Here is a 21420-nt window from a genome sequence, read left to right as displayed (position 1 = left end):
CCTATAAATAGAATGATGACCTTAACATTGTGAAAGTCCGAAAATTTATTTATAGAAGTAGTTCTAGTTTAACGAAACGGTCATTCACTGAAGAATTTTGCAGAAACATACAAACAAGTAATTGCACTTTTTATAAATCTTTAGAAAAAAATAAGTAGACCATTTTTACGAATTGTTGTATCATAGAAATTGTCTTTTCCGTAGGTCTCTCCGGTTTTATTATTTACGGCGAATATTGAAATAGACCTAGATGTCGCTTTTATTTTGGTTAACAGGTATAGCAGTAGTATTTTATAAAACTTATTCGCTGTTTTTAGTCTCTTTGGTTAACTGTGAAGGGTAGTATGAGTGGAATATTCATTTGCCGAATATTGTGACATTTTAACAACAGAAACTTTCGTCTGCAATTTTAACATGAGTTGTTATGGGTTTATTGATAGGAATGTAAACACACTGGCGGGTCAACGAGGTTTTTGAAGTAATTTATTAAAATAGTAGATTGTCCTCCCAATAAATCAATTAGCAGATTGTTCATTTTGACTCCTATTTTTTATGTGCCAAAGAAAATACCACATGAACTTGAAATTCTAACAAATACTAGTATCCAATATTAATGATAATATCCAAAAATAACCTCTTTATAATGTAATAAACTTATACCAAATAGGAGGGTATATTTTGGATATAATAGACCAGACCTGTATATTTTGGATATTATCGTTAATACGAGTATTGATAGAATTTCAAATTCCTGTGAAAAAACATGCAATATTCTAATCTCTAGCATGCCTACCAAAGTTCATGATGAAAAACGTCTTTTGTCTGCCCATTCATAAATGATAGACAATTCTGGTAAAAACCAATTAACCATTGAAAAGTGTATAAGTAACCAATATAAATGATAATATCCAAAAATAACCTCTTTATAATATAATAAACTTATACCATATAGGAGGGTATGTTTTGAATATAATAGACCTGTATATTTTGGATATTATCGTGAATATTGATAGAATTTCAAATTCCTGTGGAAAAAATGCAATACTAGTATTCTAATCTCTAGCATGCCTACCAAAGTTCATGATGAAAAATGTCTTTTGTCTGCCCATTCATAAATGATATACAATTCTGGTAAAAACCAATTAACCATTGAAAAGTGTATAAGAATATCTGATCATTAGATGTCTACTAGTTAATCTTCACTTGCTGCATTTTATTTTTGGACGCCCTTTGATGCTTTGCATCAATGTTTTTCTTGTATTTAGTTCTGGAACACTTTATTCTTCAACATGAGAGTTAAATAATAGATACACGCTATAGAACGACAGTTATACCATTTATCAATTTTATATAAATAGTTCATGTGATATAGCTTTATATACCTTTTATACAGAGAACGGAAAGCGGCAGCTCATAACGTTATATATCGTTTTCTTTGTTTTACCTTTTTAAAAATGAGAATTGTTTTTCAAATTTAGGTTTAAATCACAAAAACAAATCAATGTAGGACTATTAAAATCCATCCAGATATTTTAGGTGACCATCTGTAATATATCATATATGAGTGGTAACCTAGGTAGAACTAAATCGGAAAACTATAATTACCGTTAATGTTACAACACAGTTTATCAAATTTGAATTGATATCTTAATGTCTTCGTTACATGTAGAATAACATATAATGTCAAACAAGCACTCAAAACTCAAAAATATTAGATTCCTATAATTTTACTATCCTGTTTACATGTTTATATTGTACAAATTTCAAAAAATCATCTTACAGCAAAAAGAAAACAGCATTTCTCTACAAATTGAAATCATTTATAATTAATGACCACGTACTATTCATTTTATCTATGTACATTTATGTTTTACTGAAGAGTTTTTCAACCGTAGCATTTTCTGACCCATAAACATACAAGTCAATACAACTGCGTTATCATAGAAATCGAAATTTTTTACAGACCGCTATTATCTTTGTTCAGATAGAAAGAGTTAGATAGAGTTTTTTGATAATTGATTTCATACTTTTTATTCCCTTGCTAGTATACTGTTATAACGTCATGAATAGAAACACCATTCTAGACGCAAATACGGATTTTAATGAATATTTTTCACTCAGGATAAGCCGTTTTCCAGTAAATGCATTGAAGATTCCTTTTGATGTTAACATTCAAATGGGTATAGACACCTATATGTTTACATATGGGACAAAAGTTTGCGTGTTGTTTAGTTTTAAAAGCTAATGCACTATACGTGATTAAATGATTCTGGGAGAAATTCGATACTGCGTAATTCTCAAGAGGGTGCATATTATTATTTCTTAATATGTTATTATCATTTTTTTCTTCTTTTTGTATATCTACATATACTTTCAATCATTGCTGCCACATTCTCTTTGAGGTGTTGCTCTTCATTTGAGTTGAGGGTATAGTCTTCATATTCTCACATGCATTTTCTTTCATTTGCACTTTCAATGTGACCTAGGAAATCATTGAATGTTTGTACAGAACAGAACAGACATTTTATTAGACTTATAAATAAGTATATCATCTTAATACATAAACATCAATGTTAAACATGTCACATATCTAGAACATATTACAAAAGTTTAATCAAATGCACTATAACATATATTTACATATACTACATGCATGTATAACAAAGACAGTAAGGTAATAAGTATACTACAGCGCATCAGGTCATATTATTTATAAATGAATTTCGAATAACAAATGCCTCTTTCATATATTTGCACAAATTAACAATATCGTTTTTATTTGAAAAAGTAAGCAAATCATAAAATTTAAAAACAGATGGATTGACAAATAAAAACGTTTGATATATTTCTTTCTTATTTGAGAATAGCAATTACATATACAAATAAAGTGGAATTCATCTTCAATATCTCTTGTGTTACAACATAAGCAATATCTTTCGGTTCTTGGTAAATTATTACGAGTATACCTCTCAAGGGATGCAAAGAAATTAAAAGTTTAACCAAATAAGTGCGTAATTTCTTTGGTAATAAATCTAAGTATATTTCATATTCAAATGTTGTTTCAAAACTATTCTATACATATTCAAGACAGAGTTTGTGTTAATATTTCCATACCATTCTTGCTTAAAAGTATCTATCAATCTACATTTTAATTCACAAATAAATGCGTTAACATTTACAGAACTTGTGTTCTCAAATACATTTGAGAATCCGTAATTATCTAACATCCTCTTAACTTGAGAAACCCAATTTGTATAACCGTTATTACAGTCGTTAGCGCTTATTTTATATACAGATCTAATAAAGATGTTATCACTCGAGCTAATTTTAAAAAAGAATTTTAGTACCCTAACATACCAGTTTATATACAACGGATATCTTCCTTACTCTCCATATACAGCTGCATTACTAGAATTTAACCATACGTTTAATATTCGTTTACAAAACTTCAAATGGATTCGTTCTAATTCTTTAGACTTTGTAAAACTCCATATTTCAGAAGCGTAACAGGGCTTCTTTGTGGCAAGTGCCAGCTGCGTTACTAGAATTTAACCTAACGTTTAATATTCGTTTACAAAACTTCAAATGGATTCAATCTTGCATTGCTTGCACACGGCCATTTCTGAAATATTCCAACCCCTTTTTCAGTGGCTTAGAAGTATGTAGATCCTCAATATTACTGCCACAATTCTCAGTTCCTGTGGATTCTATTTGTCCAATGAATTGGTGGTGTATGTGTCCTTGGTTAAAGTATTTTGGCAGCAGCAATATTGACGGGAAAATGTTCCATCCAGTAATAAGGGGAATCATTTCATTCACTTCAATTGGAATTTCTTGTTTCAGTTTCTCCAATTTTATATCGTACCATTTCCCACCATCTACATTTAAAGATATGTCAACATCTCCTCTAGCCTCTATACACATCTTTACCCTGTAAATAAAAAATAACATTAATAAAAGAAATACAACATGATTTGCCGATGATTTTAAGTACAACTATTTTGTGTGAGACATATGCCAGGGACATCAAAATACGAATGACTTCTATTTTATTGTCTATACATGTACAATGTACACACGTTTGTTAAATAAACATGTATGCAGTATAGAGTCATTGAAATAAATCATAAATCAGCATTTACTTTTTAGGTAAAGAAGAAAAGGGCACATTGTTGCTTTAGTTAATTAACTCCAATCTACGTAATTTACACAGAAACAAAATTTTGTACCACATATACTGTGCAGTATAATTTCATACTTAAAATCATACATTAATAATGTCATCATTTCAAAGTTTGATAAATGTACAAATAACTGCAGTAAATAAAAAAATGCCAATCGCCGGCATTTTTCTGAAATTGACATGCAGGGAAAGTATTGATTCGAAAGTAATTACCTTTTTACCAGATCATCTTTGTTTTTAATCCCAACAATATAACCATCGTCTTAAGCTTCGTATCACCTCTAAATAATATATTCAAATCTAAATAAATCATTATATAAAGAACAACCATATGAATAACTGGGATACAAAACATGTTAAACATGATAGATTACCATGTAATATACCATAGCAGATTGATTATATAAAGATAAAACACATTGTTACAACACATGTCATGGCAATAACCTAATATCATAATCACATTTACTGCTGCGATGAAAGCGCCAAAATATTTATTATATAATTTGCTCCGTCTTGTATGTGATAATTTCACAATTTTCACAATTTTACACATGAACATGTTTGTCTGTAGAACATGGAATATACATTACTCAAATTTACAACAAAATGACTTCACTACCTTTATTAATGAATGAATGAATGAATGAATGATAGAATGAATATGTTTTAAATACTCGTGTTTTCTTGCTATTGAATGAGACAGTTTATAGTCAATCATCGTTTCTTTATTTAATTATTGCGTGACACCAAAAACAAAAAATAATCATTTATTTTCTGCGAAAGTCACTTATATGCCTTTCCCTTTGGATTAATTTGACATGTAAATGTCATAATTCTGCATAAAAACAAAAACTACATAGAAAAAATATGTCGTAATTAGCCATGGCACTGGACAAATTGTTACATAAAAGAGGATTTTTAAGTCTAATGAGACAACATTATATCATTCATTAGACAACATTTGATTGGTTCCTTAAATTATTTATACTGCAACGATCTGAAGGTCATACAAAAGCTCGAGTGTTGACTGACACATGCAATTCGAAAATTGTCATTAGTTTTATAAATGAAGTTGAAGGTTAATATATATATACTACATGGAAGAATTTTTAGGTTTCTAGGTAAAAATGCACTATGCTCATGGAAAATCATATTTAAAGTGTAATACAGCTCGGACTCGCTTTTCCTTTCATTATCTGTTTACATTAATATTGACAAAATGGGTGTCGATAATTCTTATATAAAATCATACTACTTATTGCCTATATCTTAAACCACCTAACCAATCACTCATTTTTATGCGTTTAGCATAATAGTTTAGTGGTAGAATGTTCTGTAATTGTGAAGACCCTGGTTCGAATCCCGGTTAAGGTATTTTCTTTCCTTTAATTTTTGTTTTTAGTTTTTTTTGTTTTTTTTTTGGACAAAGAACTGGATTTTAGATGCACGTGAATTACACAATGCTATTTACAGGTTACCATTAAGTGGAAGAACTGGCCTTGTGTTATGATATAAAACATGTATATACGCGGTCTCATATAACTACAAATAAGCCAAATAATTTAAAAATGTGGCGATTAGAATTTAGAGTTTCAAACAGAATAAAATTTATAACACTCTTCAATCTGTTCAATGACAGGTAAAAAATCAAATACATTTAATTTTGCTTAACCGTCATAAGTTTAACTTTAAATTGTGCAAAACATTATAAAAGAGAAAATGAAAAGCTACGTTACACACTAAAAAAGTATCCTGAAAAGAAAAGAAAAACATACTCAAGAAATGTACACAATGGCAGATTTGAACGCTAAATAAACATGTTCATAACATAATCTTCATAATCTGAACTCTCTAACCACTACGCTACTCGGATACACGTGTCTGCCTCCATGTTTATTCTTCTATATTGCAATAACACTGCAAAATGTACTAATTGAAGAACTTGAACAACCTATTACATTATAATGGTATGACCCATCAATGTAAACGTTATCGTATTTACACACTGTTATTATAAGATCATGATAAACCATACTTGTTGACCTACGTGTGTGGTGCGGCAATTTATCTTCATTATGCTAAGAAAATGTCTTAAACATCTATCAATTCATGTAAACAAAAACATATATTACCAAAATAGAAATTGAACTAATTTTTTTAACAATTAGGAGGAGAAGCAGGTGGGTGCAAACGTCTGCCCGCTTAGCATCGTATTAGTAACCCAAGGGTTGCTTGCTTGATCCTCGGGCGGGGCGAACTTTCTTCATGACCATTGATCTCTGACATTGATTCCAATGATTATTTTTCTCCCACCACCGATTCAGAAATTATGTGGGATTAGTAGTCGATTACTTGCTTAGAAATTGGTAATTACTGGAAAGTTATCCGGGAAAGCTGGTTAGTTTGATCGGTCTCTGAGATGTGATCAAACTTTTATTAAAATTGAAGTTTAAAACCCAGAAAAACAAAGAAACAACCAAACTGGGTTATGTGACAGAAAATCAAAAAGTAGCAATGTACTGTCATTAAAATATGACAACTCAAACATTACATGGATTGAATGCTTAGTTTAAACGTTTACATTGATGGGTTTAAAACCGTCCGTTTTCATTTTATTACACATGTAATTCCATTGGTCTTATCTTTTTTGGCAAAAATTGGCCTTATAAGACAACCTTGTACAGAATCCTGACTAATGACACTTTCCCTCTGCTTGTGGTAATGCCTAAAAATAATTAAAAGAAATTTTATAAAGCAAATGTCAAAATTGTCATAATGTAAACATTGGCATCACTCTGATGACAAGCAAGTCCGCTTAGCTCAATCGGGGTAACATCGAATTTGCAATTAAGTAGGAATCAACAGCCCTGATATGACCAAAAGAATGTGTCAAAAATCGGCCTCAATCAAACCAAGTCTGCAATTTACATCTTATTTTGTTGTGATTAATGTTTCCGAGAGATCACTTTGTTTACAGATTTTTATTATTCTTTTAATACATACTTTTTACACAAAAGCAAGGAAATATATTGACAAAAGAACCAGATTCTCTAAAGTAAAATTAGTATAATCAGATCCTTTCGTTGTGCATTTTACACGCTAATACTTTAAATTTTTAGAAAAGAAGAAAGAAATTGGCATTATGCCTTTAAAGCAAAAACCAAATACGCATAAAACAGCACACATTCCTATATAAATTAAATTGCCTGTGGTAATTTGGCATAGAAAACAAAACATAGGTAAGATCAGTTCAAACTTTCAATTGCTTTTCTTAAAATACTTCACCTTTTTGTACCTATATTATATGATAATGTAAAATATACTGGCGGAATAATTCATTATACCGTGGTTATATATTTATCATTTTTGGAACAATTAATCTGATTGCATTTATTTACAATGCATACAATCGCATATGAAATATGAGAAACTGGATTTAAGAAAATAATATAACTCAATATCACTGTAGAAAAGCCATTCAGATTGATTATGGACGGCGTGGGGTTGAAATATTGATCGACAGTTTTATTTTATAAGATTTCAAGTTGATTTTTTTGTATTTAATTATCAAGAATAGCTTATAACATAGTTAAAATAAAAGAAGTCCTTGCACATTAAGCAATGCAGAAGGCGACTGTAAGTCAAATATTTAATAATAAAATCCAAAACAAATGCAAAATACTGAAAATACGGAATAGGAAAAGATCTTAGAAGGAGCATTTGATAATACTTACTGTGATATCAATATATAAAATAGAATATAAGAAATGCAATCTTATAAATAGGAATAGACATGCAACAGGTATAGAAGAAATAGGAGTAATATTATTTTGATTAGAAAATTGCAATCACACCGTAGTTAAATGAAAATATTAAGTGATAAGCTATAATTCTTGATAATAAATAATTCAAATCTCACAGATATGTGAGGAAACGTGCTATCTTCCATCAAGATATAAAGGCACGTATGATTAGCGTATGCTTTGAATTAAAAAAGTTAACTTTAGAGAAATTGTTAGCTCAATAAGTTCTTTAAATCTTTCGTTTGATGTACAAATTAAACTGAAAATTATAGACATATGTCAATACATGGGGAATACAAATTTATTTTACATGTTACTGTCGTTAAAAGCCGACACAATACTAGTGAATTTAAGTCTTTTGGCAATGAATAATTCATGTTAAGGCCTCAACAGACGGTAGGATTTTGAAGTACAACACCAAATAAAAGTAAGATGTACAAGCAAATCTTATTGTGTGATGGCTACTATTTCTTGAATTCATCCAACTTAATTCTAGATTTACAAGATAGGACATGTTTTATCTCTTAATACTTGTTGTATAGACCTCCAACGATGACAGATGACATATTTTCCAATTATCCCCTGATTATGTGTTTAATGAATGAAATTCAAGAACAATTAGGGCTTAAATTTTAGAGGGGGTAAAAATAAAGTTCTTAAAACTCTTCAGGAGACCAAAATTTGTGGTATGATCGAATCCAAAATTATTCAGAAATGATTATGTCACGGTATTGAACTGTTCGCCTATCCCGGGAGGTAGTTTGTAGGCTGCCGGATAGCTCAGTCAGTAGAGCCGCAGTACAGTAATCCGAGGTCCATGTACGAGTGTCGGTCAGGCTGCACATTAATCTCGACCTGTGACAATTATAGACTTTTTTAAAAAAAATGGAGGTGTTGTAATCATTACTCATTGAGAAAAAAATCGTTTGTAAGTGAGTAAAGTATTTAGGGATCAATTGGGAGGGAACTGTTTTTTAGGGAGACCTGATGGTTCCTACAATGCAGAATAACGGTTTGAATGCAAGTGTTATATTGCTTTCAAAATTGTACATAATGTCTCTAATAAGTGTTGTACAACTAAATCCTATCGTCTGTTGCGGCTTTTACATTGTGACAAAAATCACAAACAAAAATATTCGTATTAAAGTTCCGACTTTCAAAAGCTGACGATAGCTTGCACTTTTCAGTACGTTCGATGTACAGTCTCAGTTAAACCGGGCCAGCAACATTTTCACTTTTGCAGTTTTGAGCGTTTTGTAGGGATTCTGTTTTTTTTTTGTTTCTTTTTCAAATGTCAGAGATATCAAAATTCATTTTTATCATATCTGAACAGAACTGGCTAATTTTCTAACTATAGACTCCAATGTTTCATAACATGCATTTTTTCTGTTTTGGATATATTATAAAATTACTCTGTAATTTGAGAATCAGTTCTCTCGCTTTCTCTAGGTTAATTATTACGACGGATCGATGTTTCAAAATTCTCTACTCGCATGTGAGTCAATGCATTTTATTGTTAAAACTTGCCTTGCGATTTTTTAAGAACGGCCTTAATGTTTGGATGAAAGTAGAAATGGTATTGAAACTAGCTTTTTTGAACATTAAGTATTCTAGATAAAATAAAAGTCATTGATACAGTTTAATGTATTGACATTTTTTTCTTCAAAACAATACTTTGTCAGATGGATTAAAAATGTTCAATTACAATAGTCTAGTGCCTTTAAATGCTACAGAACTTTAAATTAGATGATAAATTAGCTAAAACTGCTTTGAGTATTTTGTATGTTTTGATTTTTTGCGCATTCCGATGTTCTCCTGATACCTAGGCTATATACTGACGGTCATGTAAAACGTAAAAAGTTTCTGCAGAGGGCAAAACTAAAGGGAGCGCACTTCGTCATACAATAAGAGCTTTTTAAAAGAAGCTTACTTCCCTTGATTATTCGATGCCATGAAAACAATACAGTTTCATGTAATAAAATGGTGATTAATTTCGTACAAAACTTTCAGTGAATACCAAAACGAAACACGAAAACATCATCCTTAGCTTGCCTTTATCACATGACGATTGTGCTTTCTGATGTTGGTTGAACGGGTCGTATAAGTAGATACATTTGTCGTCAGGAGACTTAACAACCTTAATAAGTTATTTTCCTGTAATAATCTTGAAAATTTAGTGAATTTTACAAATGCGACAGTTATTAATCCATAATATTATATATATAAGAAAATCTATGTTTTGAATGATTGATTGATTGGTTGATTAACTATTAACCGGGGGGGTGGGGGTCAAGGATAGCCTACGAAAGTGCACTTATTTCTAGTAGGGTCCTCACCTCAGCAGTCACTTGAGACAGCTATGAGATACAAGGGAATCCGGGAACCAGTCAACCAGTCCCTAGCTCTTATTGAATAGATCCCTTGGTTCTTTTACATGCCCAGTGTATAGCACTGATACATGTGAGGATTACCTAGGGTTCGTACCAGTATACCTCTTGGTAGGCGGGAAGCTCTAAAAGTGTTTCTGAAAAATCGCAAGGGTGTTACCCAGGATCGAACCCTGAATCTCAGGAGTGACAGACAGTGGTCTAATCAAATGAGCTACATGTTAGTAATTTCACTACTAGTCAATAAAATCAAATTCAGGTAATCGCAGTCTAGTGTATCTCATATAATTGAGAAATGTTCTCTAATATACGTACTTTTCAATGAGAAGTTCTCACAAACTAATAAAATATCTCAATTATTAATGTACGCCACCCAGTCGTGCAACTATCCAATTGGTATACTATTTGGTGTATAATTTAGCGAATACAACTCATTAAATTATACATAACTTTATAATGAACAATGTCCAGCCAAGTTGGCACACTGCACTGCTTATGAACACAGAGGGGCGCCGACTTGGAGTGGTCAGCAGCAACAGCACTACTGGGGAGATTAAACCTGTAAATGATGCACCAAACTTCACATTTCGCTCAAACAGGTTACTGTTAAACAAGGCAGTATAAATAAATATATTCACACCAGAAAGAATTCTATAAATATTATGCCCTCTTTAAACACTGGTGCTTATTCTTTTTTTCTAATTCGCTCGATCAAAATCTGTATCTAAATCAAACCTTACTCAAGATTATATTCAAATTTGTTTTGAAACAGCTGACAAATAGATGTTTTTATAGGGAAATCTAGAACATCATTGCATTTTCTAGAATAGAATAGTGGTTCCGAGAAAATCTAAAGCTTGTCGCAAAACAGTTGTTACTCATATTGCACACAAAAGGGGTTAAAATCGTTTTGCAATAAGTACTCAAAATATCTTTTCATATCTCTAAAATTTCGTGCTGTACGATACCGTTTTGACATTTCTTACTGATGTTTTTAATTATGTACTAATGTCTGCACTAAAGGTAAGGAAGTGTTCACTGCAGTAACTTTGCCTCTTAGATAACGGTTCATGGCTTAACATAGATTTCGCAGGTGCAGTGTACCTTTGAAATATTGCAGGAACATTGCAATTGAACAGAAGGGGGATGTAATGCGAAACAAACATGCGGATAGTGTAGAATGAATTTTCTAGTACTGCAAAACTGCTGACATTTTTATCATGAATGAGTTTAAATAAAAAAAAGAGATTAAATAAGAAATCGTGATATACGAGGGTTGATCAATATATTTGTGGACACACTCCGTAAATTATATTTTCGGGGAAGAAAAATATATATGATAATATTTGACATTTATTCAATGATTTATCAATTTGATGTGTAAGTTTCAGATAAATAATCAGTATATTTTATCCGAAAGAACAGTTTTTTAAAAATACATGTTCAGCTGATAGCCCGACTCATACGCAACTTACGTAACGTCGTGACGTCGGCGTTACATCATCTCAAAAAAACGCACCACCAACTTCTATACATCGTTCATGTCTGTGCACCCACTGACTGAAAATGTTCTTATAAAATAAATTATCAAATAAACGCAACACAGACAATGCCCTGGACTGTAAATCATTGAACCCGGTAAACTTGTGTCCCTTTAAATCTGCCTTTAATTTGGGAAACAACGCAAAGTCGCATGGGGTCATATCCGGAGAGTAAGGCGATGTTCCAGTACCTCGGCCCTAGCTGGATGGTGATGGTGGTCTGGGTCTCCACGGCTCGGAGCATTACCTCGGTGAAGAATTATATTTTCCAAGTCCACGTACACATCCGGGCGTTTTTTCCGTATCGCCGTAAGCAGGTTCCGGCGGATAACCTGAAATAGCAAAACACAAATTGTTTGCACAAATGTTGCGTGATTTGTATTTATACTTTATTTATTTTGTTATTCATATATACTATTTATATTATTATGATTATTTTATATTTTATATATATATATATATATTTATTTTTTCTTCTTACCTTCGACCGTCACTCCTAAAGGTACAGCATGGCACAGCAGAAGAATTTAGCCATCGAAAAACACAATAAACACGTGTTTGCCCATCGATCTACTGGCACGAGCTTTCTTCAGCGGTGGGGAATCTGTTTTCTTCCACTGGCTACTCTGTTGTTTCATTTCTAGATCGTAATAATATAGCCAAGTTTCGTCAGTCGTTATTATTCTCTCAAGGAATTGCTGTCCTTGCCGTCTGTATCGTTTCAGGAACCGCTGGCTGTGAGCAACTCTTGTTGCCATCTCGTCCGCCGTTAATAAACGCGGAACCCATCTCGCACTGAACAGATCCATAACTTAAACACAGCATATCGCTCATATCTCGAATTGTTCACCTTCTATCCTCGTTGACTGCCGATTTCACTCCCAAAACGTTCGTATCGCAACAAGTTTCGGTTGGTCTGCCGCAGCCCATATCATCCTGAAGTTCTTCTTCACCCTCACGGAAGCGTTTGTGCCACTTATAAACTAACGAACAAGACACGTTTTTTTGTTCCAGATGCAATTTCCATGTTTTCTTTAGTCTGCTGTGGCATCATACCAAGATTTACACAGAACTTAATTACTGCCCTCTGCTCCAACAACGTCGCGTTCCTCTCTGGCGTACACACCACTGTCTATTAAAGGGACTCCACTGCAGTTTAAAAGCCTAAAAACGTAACATTCGAATTTCTTACATAAATGAATGAGCTGGGGCATTTTAAAGATATATATGCAAAGAAAGTTAAGAAATATACTTTGAAAAAAAAATGAAAATCGTATTTTTATTCTTTTCTTAGTCTGATTTGAGTGAAAAGCGTTTAAACGCTTTTCATTTTGGGTCATTTTTTTACAATTTTAATATTTATTCTGGAAAAACGAAGTGCGCAAATGATCTGAAATTTTGCACATAGATTAGAGGTCTAAACCTACATCAAATGGTACATTTATCTGGAAAAATATTTTCAGTCCCATCATGTCAAAAAACCTCAGTGGAGTCCCTTTAAGTTGTCCATGAATATATTGAACAACCCTTGCATTTACGTTTGTATTTCAAAAACCTTTACCAAGCTTACTCATCTAGTTTTAGAACTGTCAAATTTTTGATGCCCTAAATAACTTAAACGTAAAATAGAATTTCTTGGAATTTTAAAACCATAATGTATACCCTGGGACATAAGATAACTTATAATTATCTTATGTCCCAGGTATACCTTACGAATATTTAGCGGCGTGTAAACTATTTGTATAAATCTACATGCCATCGTTTCTCATTGAAAAATGCCTGACTTAAAAAAGTCAGAAAAAAATGTTTTTCTAAAATATAAACATTCTGTTCTGATATCTAAATATCCAAATTAGGTTGCGTGATTCATATAAGATAGGTGTTTCCAGTCGCATACACAAGTTGTTGGCGTTACACAGTCTGAATGTCAAATACCGGTAAAGGAAATGCATGTTTTAAAAATACTATATTGTCCAAAATAAGATTTATTTGAAATGTCACGTATTATAATGCAGTAGCATTTGATGACTACAGTTAGATATATCCCAAAGTTCAATACAGACACCAATGTTGTTTATAACGTTTATACTGCCTAGATGCATATAAAAACACTCAGAGAAGTAATTTATTTATTCTGATTTTCATTTTTCGAAAGAAATTTGGCAGCAGAGCATTTGTTTATGTAACACAAATTTGTAATTACCCCCCGTAAATGAGGCAATCAACGTCAATATTCTCTTTTCTGATAAATACCTTCCGTTTGTTAATCGTTTCATAATAAAGATTTATATAAAGAAATTATTTCATAAACACCCACGTCTGCAGGAGGGTTTTCATTATTTTATTATGATTAAAAAAGTGTTTTATGAGCATAACGTTTTTTTACTAAGCGCAAATGTTGAATAAATGTTGTTGGATTGACTAATATGAAATATTATGTAATATGTATATTATTTAAAAATGAACAGGATTATCGACATATTCATATTTGAAATGCGACGCATTTGGCTGTTTTCATTCTTCATGTAAAAAAAACTTGCGTTAAACATTTTTGAAAGAAAAAAAAACAAAAACGAAACTTATAAAACATAAGACATAAGTGTAACTATAAGAAGATAAAAGATAATGGCAATGTAGTTCACAGCTATCTCATTATTTTATTAACAAAACCATTAAAAATAAAATTATTATGTATTAACAAAAATGCTTCTAAAAACAAGTGAATACAAATAAAAACAACAAAATAACAAGGAAACCTACTTCTTTATAAACAGTAATTTACACAACAAACAATTGCTTTATTGCTAAAATGCACGTGTACTTTTGTTTGTGTTATAAAATAAATCAAGGCATTATTCCAACATGGCTCAACAGCATTTTTTCCGGAGTTTCAAAATTTTTATTGAAAAGTTTTGCGATTAATCTTGAGTTTGATTTAGTTTACTGTGTTTCCATGTGTAAACAGTATAGATACAAACGTGAGAAGAAATAATACAAATGAATTGGACAACAGCAAACGTCCAGTTGCATTGATATCGTTTGATTAATATTTTATTTCTGTATAGATATACATTTTACAAGTTTCAGAATTGAGAATTCAGACAAAATTTAGAAGAATATCAGGAAGTCTACAACAAATATACAGCATGATTGAGCTTTGTGGCAATATGCACATTACGTGCTCACCGTCTGAATAATTTCTCAAAGACCAATCCATATAAAATTCTCCATATAGACAGATGTTTTCTATAGAAACCGCTATGCTAATTTTTTTATATATGCTTCTTCAGAAACCTACTGATACCTTTGAAACGAAGTAATTTTAAGTGATTGCTAGACAACAGTTTTCTTTTAACCACTGCTCTTCTTCACGGTGCTTCATATTTGCTTGCCTTAGTAAATAAAGTCTCAGTGACCTGTGGGTTGAATCACTTATACAACAAATAGAATAACATAATTTTGATTATGCATTAACCACTACCGTCCGTGGACAATCAATTTCGTTTAAAAGAAAATGTCTGCTGAGTATTATAAGTTGAAATGCAAAATATGCCAAAGTTATTGTACCCTGTTACATTCTAAAGAATATTTATGTTGAAGAACATTAAATCTGAATAGCAGAAACCACTTGAAGCAGACAGTTTTAAACAAACTTTATGTTTTTATAGTACAATACTTGTCTAAATGCATTATAGATGGCGTCAGACCTTTAGATGTTCGCTTAAGAAATATTGATATCTTTATGATCGTACAATGGAAATAGAAAATGAATATTGTTGTATACAATATTATTTTTAATAAGATATTCAATGACTATCAATTAGAGAAAATGTAAACCCAAATAGAACGTCCAAAACAGCAAAGTTGAAAATCTTAAAGGCTCGGTTTAATTTAGTCTGCTTAACTTAGAAACATTCACAGATGTCTGTTAATATAGAACCTACAATGTGTTTCCTTGTTCCATTCCTTGAGAGGTGGCATATAGTTCACAAATAAAAGAATGCCTTCGTTCTAAATAAGGAAAACATGAGCGAAATAAAATGGAATTTTGAAAGGTCAGAGGCTATGAGTATGTATATAACAGACAGATGAAAAAGACAAATTTATAAGGGTGATTTAACAATATTCAAGTGTCACTTATTAAATTACCAAACATAGTAAGCGTAAACATTTGCGTTATTATACCGATATTTCCTTTATATAAAAAAGAGGCACAGATAATTAGTTATTATAGGTTTTTTGAACGACTTGGTAATATACATCATCTGACTTTAGGGTTCATCATATAGAATTACTCTCTTTTTATTTACAAAGAAAATATTCTGTTCACTGTATTGTTTTCTTTTAAATATGACCCTTAATATTAAAAAAGAGGCACAGATAATCAGTTAGGATAGGTTTTTTGAACGATTTGGCAATATACATCATTCATCATATAGAATTACTCTCTTTTAAAAAAGAAAGAAACTATTCTGTTCACTGTAATGTCTTCTGTTTAAATAAAATCTCAAGAGTTTCTTCCTCATGCTTTATCTGTGATTTCCATTTTTACTTTTTGTACCCCTACATCTTATATTTTTTTCCGTAACACATTTGCTTCTTTGATAACGATGCATTGAATGTGATAAATTACAGGTGCAGTGTTTCTTTCAAATATTACAGAAACTGCACGCAAACAGAGGAATATGATACGATTGGTATGGAATAAGATCACCATGTGGATTACTTCTAGAAATCTATAAAACTACCCGCACGTTTCATTCCTGAACGACTTTGAAATAAACCAGTTATAAGAATATGGAATATAAAACAAGATGAGAACAAAAAACTTGATATATCGGGTTAATTGATATATACAAATAAAGTTAATAACCAAATCTTCTATCTAGTGACTAGAGTACTAAAAACTGATTCACGAGAAACAATTAATGGTAATACAGTCTTAAATGCCCCTCCAAATTGTTCAAGTAATTAGATGAAATGATAACATAAACGTGTCTGCCTTCGAGGAATTCTAAGGAATTTTATTGATAAATATTTTAAGACGTTTGATGGATGAATGTAGCCGGCAGTATATATGTTGAATTCGTGCTTCATAAAAATGCAGATTTTTCTCGAAAAACAAAATCCATTTACGTTTTCTACTAAAATATGTGTGTACAGAAGGAAATTCCTTTTAACTTTGAAATATGTTCATGTGATCGGTATCCATAAAATAAGCAAACCTTGTTATCACCTATGCAATACTTCAAATGATTATGAAATTATTATACGTAAGAAAGGCATAAAATGTATGTCTCGAGGTGCAGTTCGTATTAGAATAATAAAATATTGTAAGTGTTAATGTCACAAAAAACGGCTCAATTGTAAATATTGCAGGCTCTGTTTGATGAAGCCTCTCTGTATATGGCAGTGGTTGATACAAGTGACGTAACACGCCCCCTAGCCTCGGTTTAAACAGAGTTCAATATTTATTAACGAAAATGGTATGAATAAATTTTTTTAAGACAATTGAAGCCCGGATTCTGCAATGTTATCATTGACAAAGACGAACTAATCTTTTTAGGCAAAAGGTCCACCCGTCGATGATATTTTGAGCTGCTCTATAAAATGCTTCAAACATTTCAGAATTAAAAAAAATCATTTCCAGAAGATGATAAATTGTCTGCACTGTACCTGTCTGAGCACGGAGCGTTATAATAAATCAAGTTAGCTAGAAAATAATTTCCTGGAATTTTAACGGAGATAGTTTGTTTTTGCATTGAATGTTAATATTTTAAACCCTATGCAAAGAACTCCAATATTGCATTGCTGAAAAACATATTCCTTCCTATTCTTACTTGACATAAAGTTTGTGGAAATTATTTCTTTAACTTGGCTTCAAGGTTTCCTTTCATTGTGATACTATGTTACATAGATATATAACTATCTACATGTACGAGTATATGAACATAATTCACTAAGCATCATCCACTTACTTACATTTTGTAACTCCTATTTCCGAAGTATTAACTTATTTGTTAATATTATCTCTTTATTTGTTTGTTAATATACCAATTAAAAAAGACATTCCAATATGGATCATATGTTTTGAAAATGACATAGAACTTACAAAATCTAAATACCTAAAAATAATGGCGAACTTTAACCTGTAAGTACCTCGTAGAATGACCGGATTCAAGAAGAAATCAAAAACCTTAAGGCCGAAATAATTATGATATCATCCTCAAATGACGGACGAAATTATCATTATATTTTCAACATAGGCCAATAAATACACACGCTCTTTATGCAATAATTTTCAAAAATAAGTAATTAACGAAATTTACGATTTGAAACATTTAACAGACGGTAACTTTCATTTTCCAGTACCGTCCATGAACAGGTTCAATCAAACCGAGCCTGCAACATTTTCAATTTTGTCGTTTTGGGCTTCTTTAGGGATTCCGTTTTTATCAACTTTACAATATAACTATTATTGCAAAATCAAGAATCACAGCAATCAAAAGTATCCCATAATTCTATGCGGCGTCGAATACTTACAATTATCTTTTAAATCAGAACATATATAATTTCAACAAAATTTAACATTGACAGTATGATGTAAGAATGCAAAAGTAATTTTCATTTAGCATTTTTTCTGTCTTGTATTTCGTTGGGCTCCATCATTAATTTGAACTCTTCGCCTGCTATCGATAATAGTTCTTTACGGAAATTATTTTCTGTTATCTAAGTACCATGAAAAGTGCCGAACATCACTTTCATTTGTAATAAATGACAAATTCGTCATGCGATGTAAGTGTTCTGCTATACAGTGTAATTATTATTATTACAGTACAATTGTTTTCATTGTTATCTAGGGATAAAAAAAATTACATACAAAAAAAGGTGCTGTGTGTGGCAGCTATAAAGTTTGCCCTTTTGTTATGTTTCTTTTTGTCCTTCTCCTTTTGAATAATTATTCTAGCACGCAAATGTTCAAGGCTGAATACCACTTAAGCCAGTTGTAGGGGGCATGAGAGAGAATTCACTTTCTCATTATCTCTTATGAAGAGACACAATCAAACCGAGTCTGCAATTTTCATATATTATTTTTTTGCATTGCCTACGAGTGCTCACCCCTTTGCAAGATTTTTTCATCATACAAATTTGGTTATTTTCATATTGATATCTGTCTTTAACTGCTCAGTTATAGTTTTTAAATTATGGAAAAATTGAACAATTTAAACTATTTTAACATGAAAATACCTTTTTAACCTTTGTAATACATTATGCTTATTTTCGAATTAATTGTCAAAGGTCAACGTTCGCTTTTAAGCAACTTAAGTGCTAAAACACTATATTTAGAAAAAATGTAAATTTTTTTTTTTCCAGCAGACGACTTTCAGAAGCATTGCACCTGTTCTAAAACACTTCAAATTACTGTCAGATTTAATCAAGTAAGTCAGAAATCTTGCAATTTTGAAGGAAAGTCTCTTACGAAAATGTACATGTTTTAGAATAAATATTTGTTTTCGGTAAACTCAAATACTTACTGATACAATTCCTTTAATTTGGCTTTTATTCTAGGAGTTATGTATATGTTCCTTAACGATACCAGCCCTTGTTGATTTAACGTATTAATATGCCCTTTAAAAACTTCCGGATCAGATATAAGACACTTTAATATATAAGTAGAAAACATTTATCAATTCGTAGAATTTATGTATGTTTAATTACTTGAAACCTGTTGGTTGCCAGCACCTTTTTTTTCTTAGTAACGTGGGTTTGATAAAAATAAAACCGAGACGATTTAACAGAATAAGTGATAGTACCCGAAAATTAGCAAAGGTTTTACAATTTAAATGAATATTAGTATTTCATAACTTAGCTTAACTACTTATCTAGGTTTTATCTTATATAATTATGTATTAATCGGCCCATTAAAATATTACCGGATGAGATATAAAAAAGTTGTTATTTATAAACGGACAACATAAATCATCTCTGGAAGTTTAGCAGATTATATTCCTGGAAAGCTGCTGTTGACTATCGAAATAGATTTCTGGGTAATCACTGGAGGTTTGGCTAAAATAACTCAAACAAGGGAAATAAAAACGAAAAAACATTATTAGAGGAACAGACTGTTGTGTTATGGGTATACCATTTAGTGCATTATTCAGCGATGATAACTCATTAAATAATACATAACTTCTGAATGAATAATGTCCAGCCAAGTTATGTACACAGGGGGAGGGCACCGCCGACTTGACGTGCTAAGCAGCAAAAGCACTACTATGGAGTTCAAACCTGTAAATGATGAACCAAACGACATTTCGCTCAAACAAGTTACTGTAAGACGAAGCAGTATAAATAAATTGAATTCCCACCAAACAGAATTCTAAAAATATTATGTCCGCTTCAAACACTGATGCTTATTCTTTTTTTATTATGCACTCGACCAACACTCGAACATGAATTTTGCGGGGAAAATAGTCGCAAAAGAATTTATAATGAATTTGTCACAATAACAATATGTATCAAATCATGAACAACTTTGCACTAAGGAATATTATCTTAGTTCTTTATATCAGAATCTGTATCTAAACCAAAACCTTACTCAATATAATATTCAAATTTGTTTTGAAACAGCTGACAAATAGTGTTTTTATAGGGAAATCTAGAACGTAATTGTTTAGAGAGTTGATGTTCCGAGAAAATCCAAAGCTTGTCTCAAAACAGTTGTTATTCATGTTGCAAAAATAAGAGGTTACAATCGTTTTGCAACAAGTACTCAAAATATCTTTTCACATCTCTAAAATTTCGTGCTTTACGATACCGTTTTGACATTTCTTGCTGAAGATTTTGATAATGTAGCAATGTCTGCACTACAGGTAAGGAAGTGTTTGCTGTAATAACTACGCCTCTAAGATAGTGGTTCATGGCTTAACATAGATTTTGCAGGTGCAGTGTACCTTTGAAAAATTGCAGAAACAAATGCATTGAACAGAAAGGGGATTTGATGTGAAACAAACTTGTAGGTCATCCTTGGCACGTTGCCACTGGTTTTTGTTGGGGGGGGGGGGTTGCGTTCATTGAACGCCGCCTTTCCTTGTTGATCTTGTTTGTCATATATTGTGGATAGTGTGATTTTCTTGAATTGTAAAACTGCTTACATTTCTATCATGAATGAATTTAAATAAGAAATTATGATATACTCCTACTTAGGTTTGTATTTTAATACCTTTTCCATTGTTAATCATCTTGTTGTAGAACTGTCCAGTTTTGATGCCCTAAATAATTAAAACGTAAATAAAGACTTTCTTGGAATTTTTAAAATGATGAATATATCTTAAAAAAAAAAAAAAAAAAAAAAAAAAAAAACCTATAGGAAATATTCGTATTTATTAATCCGATATCTATTGTGTCGTTTTTATATTTTTATATATTTTTTATATTTTTATATTTTTATATTTTGATGCTTTGTTTGGTGCACTTATCTCTTTTATCATGAATTGGAATTG

This window comes from Ruditapes philippinarum, unplaced genomic scaffold, assembly GCF_026571515.1.
Source record: "Ruditapes philippinarum isolate M1 unplaced genomic scaffold, ASM2657151v2 ctg844_1_1_1_1, whole genome shotgun sequence".
NCBI classification, from domain to species: Eukaryota; Metazoa; Mollusca; class Bivalvia; order Venerida; family Veneridae; genus Ruditapes; species Ruditapes philippinarum.
This window is presented reverse-complemented; position numbering follows the sequence as displayed.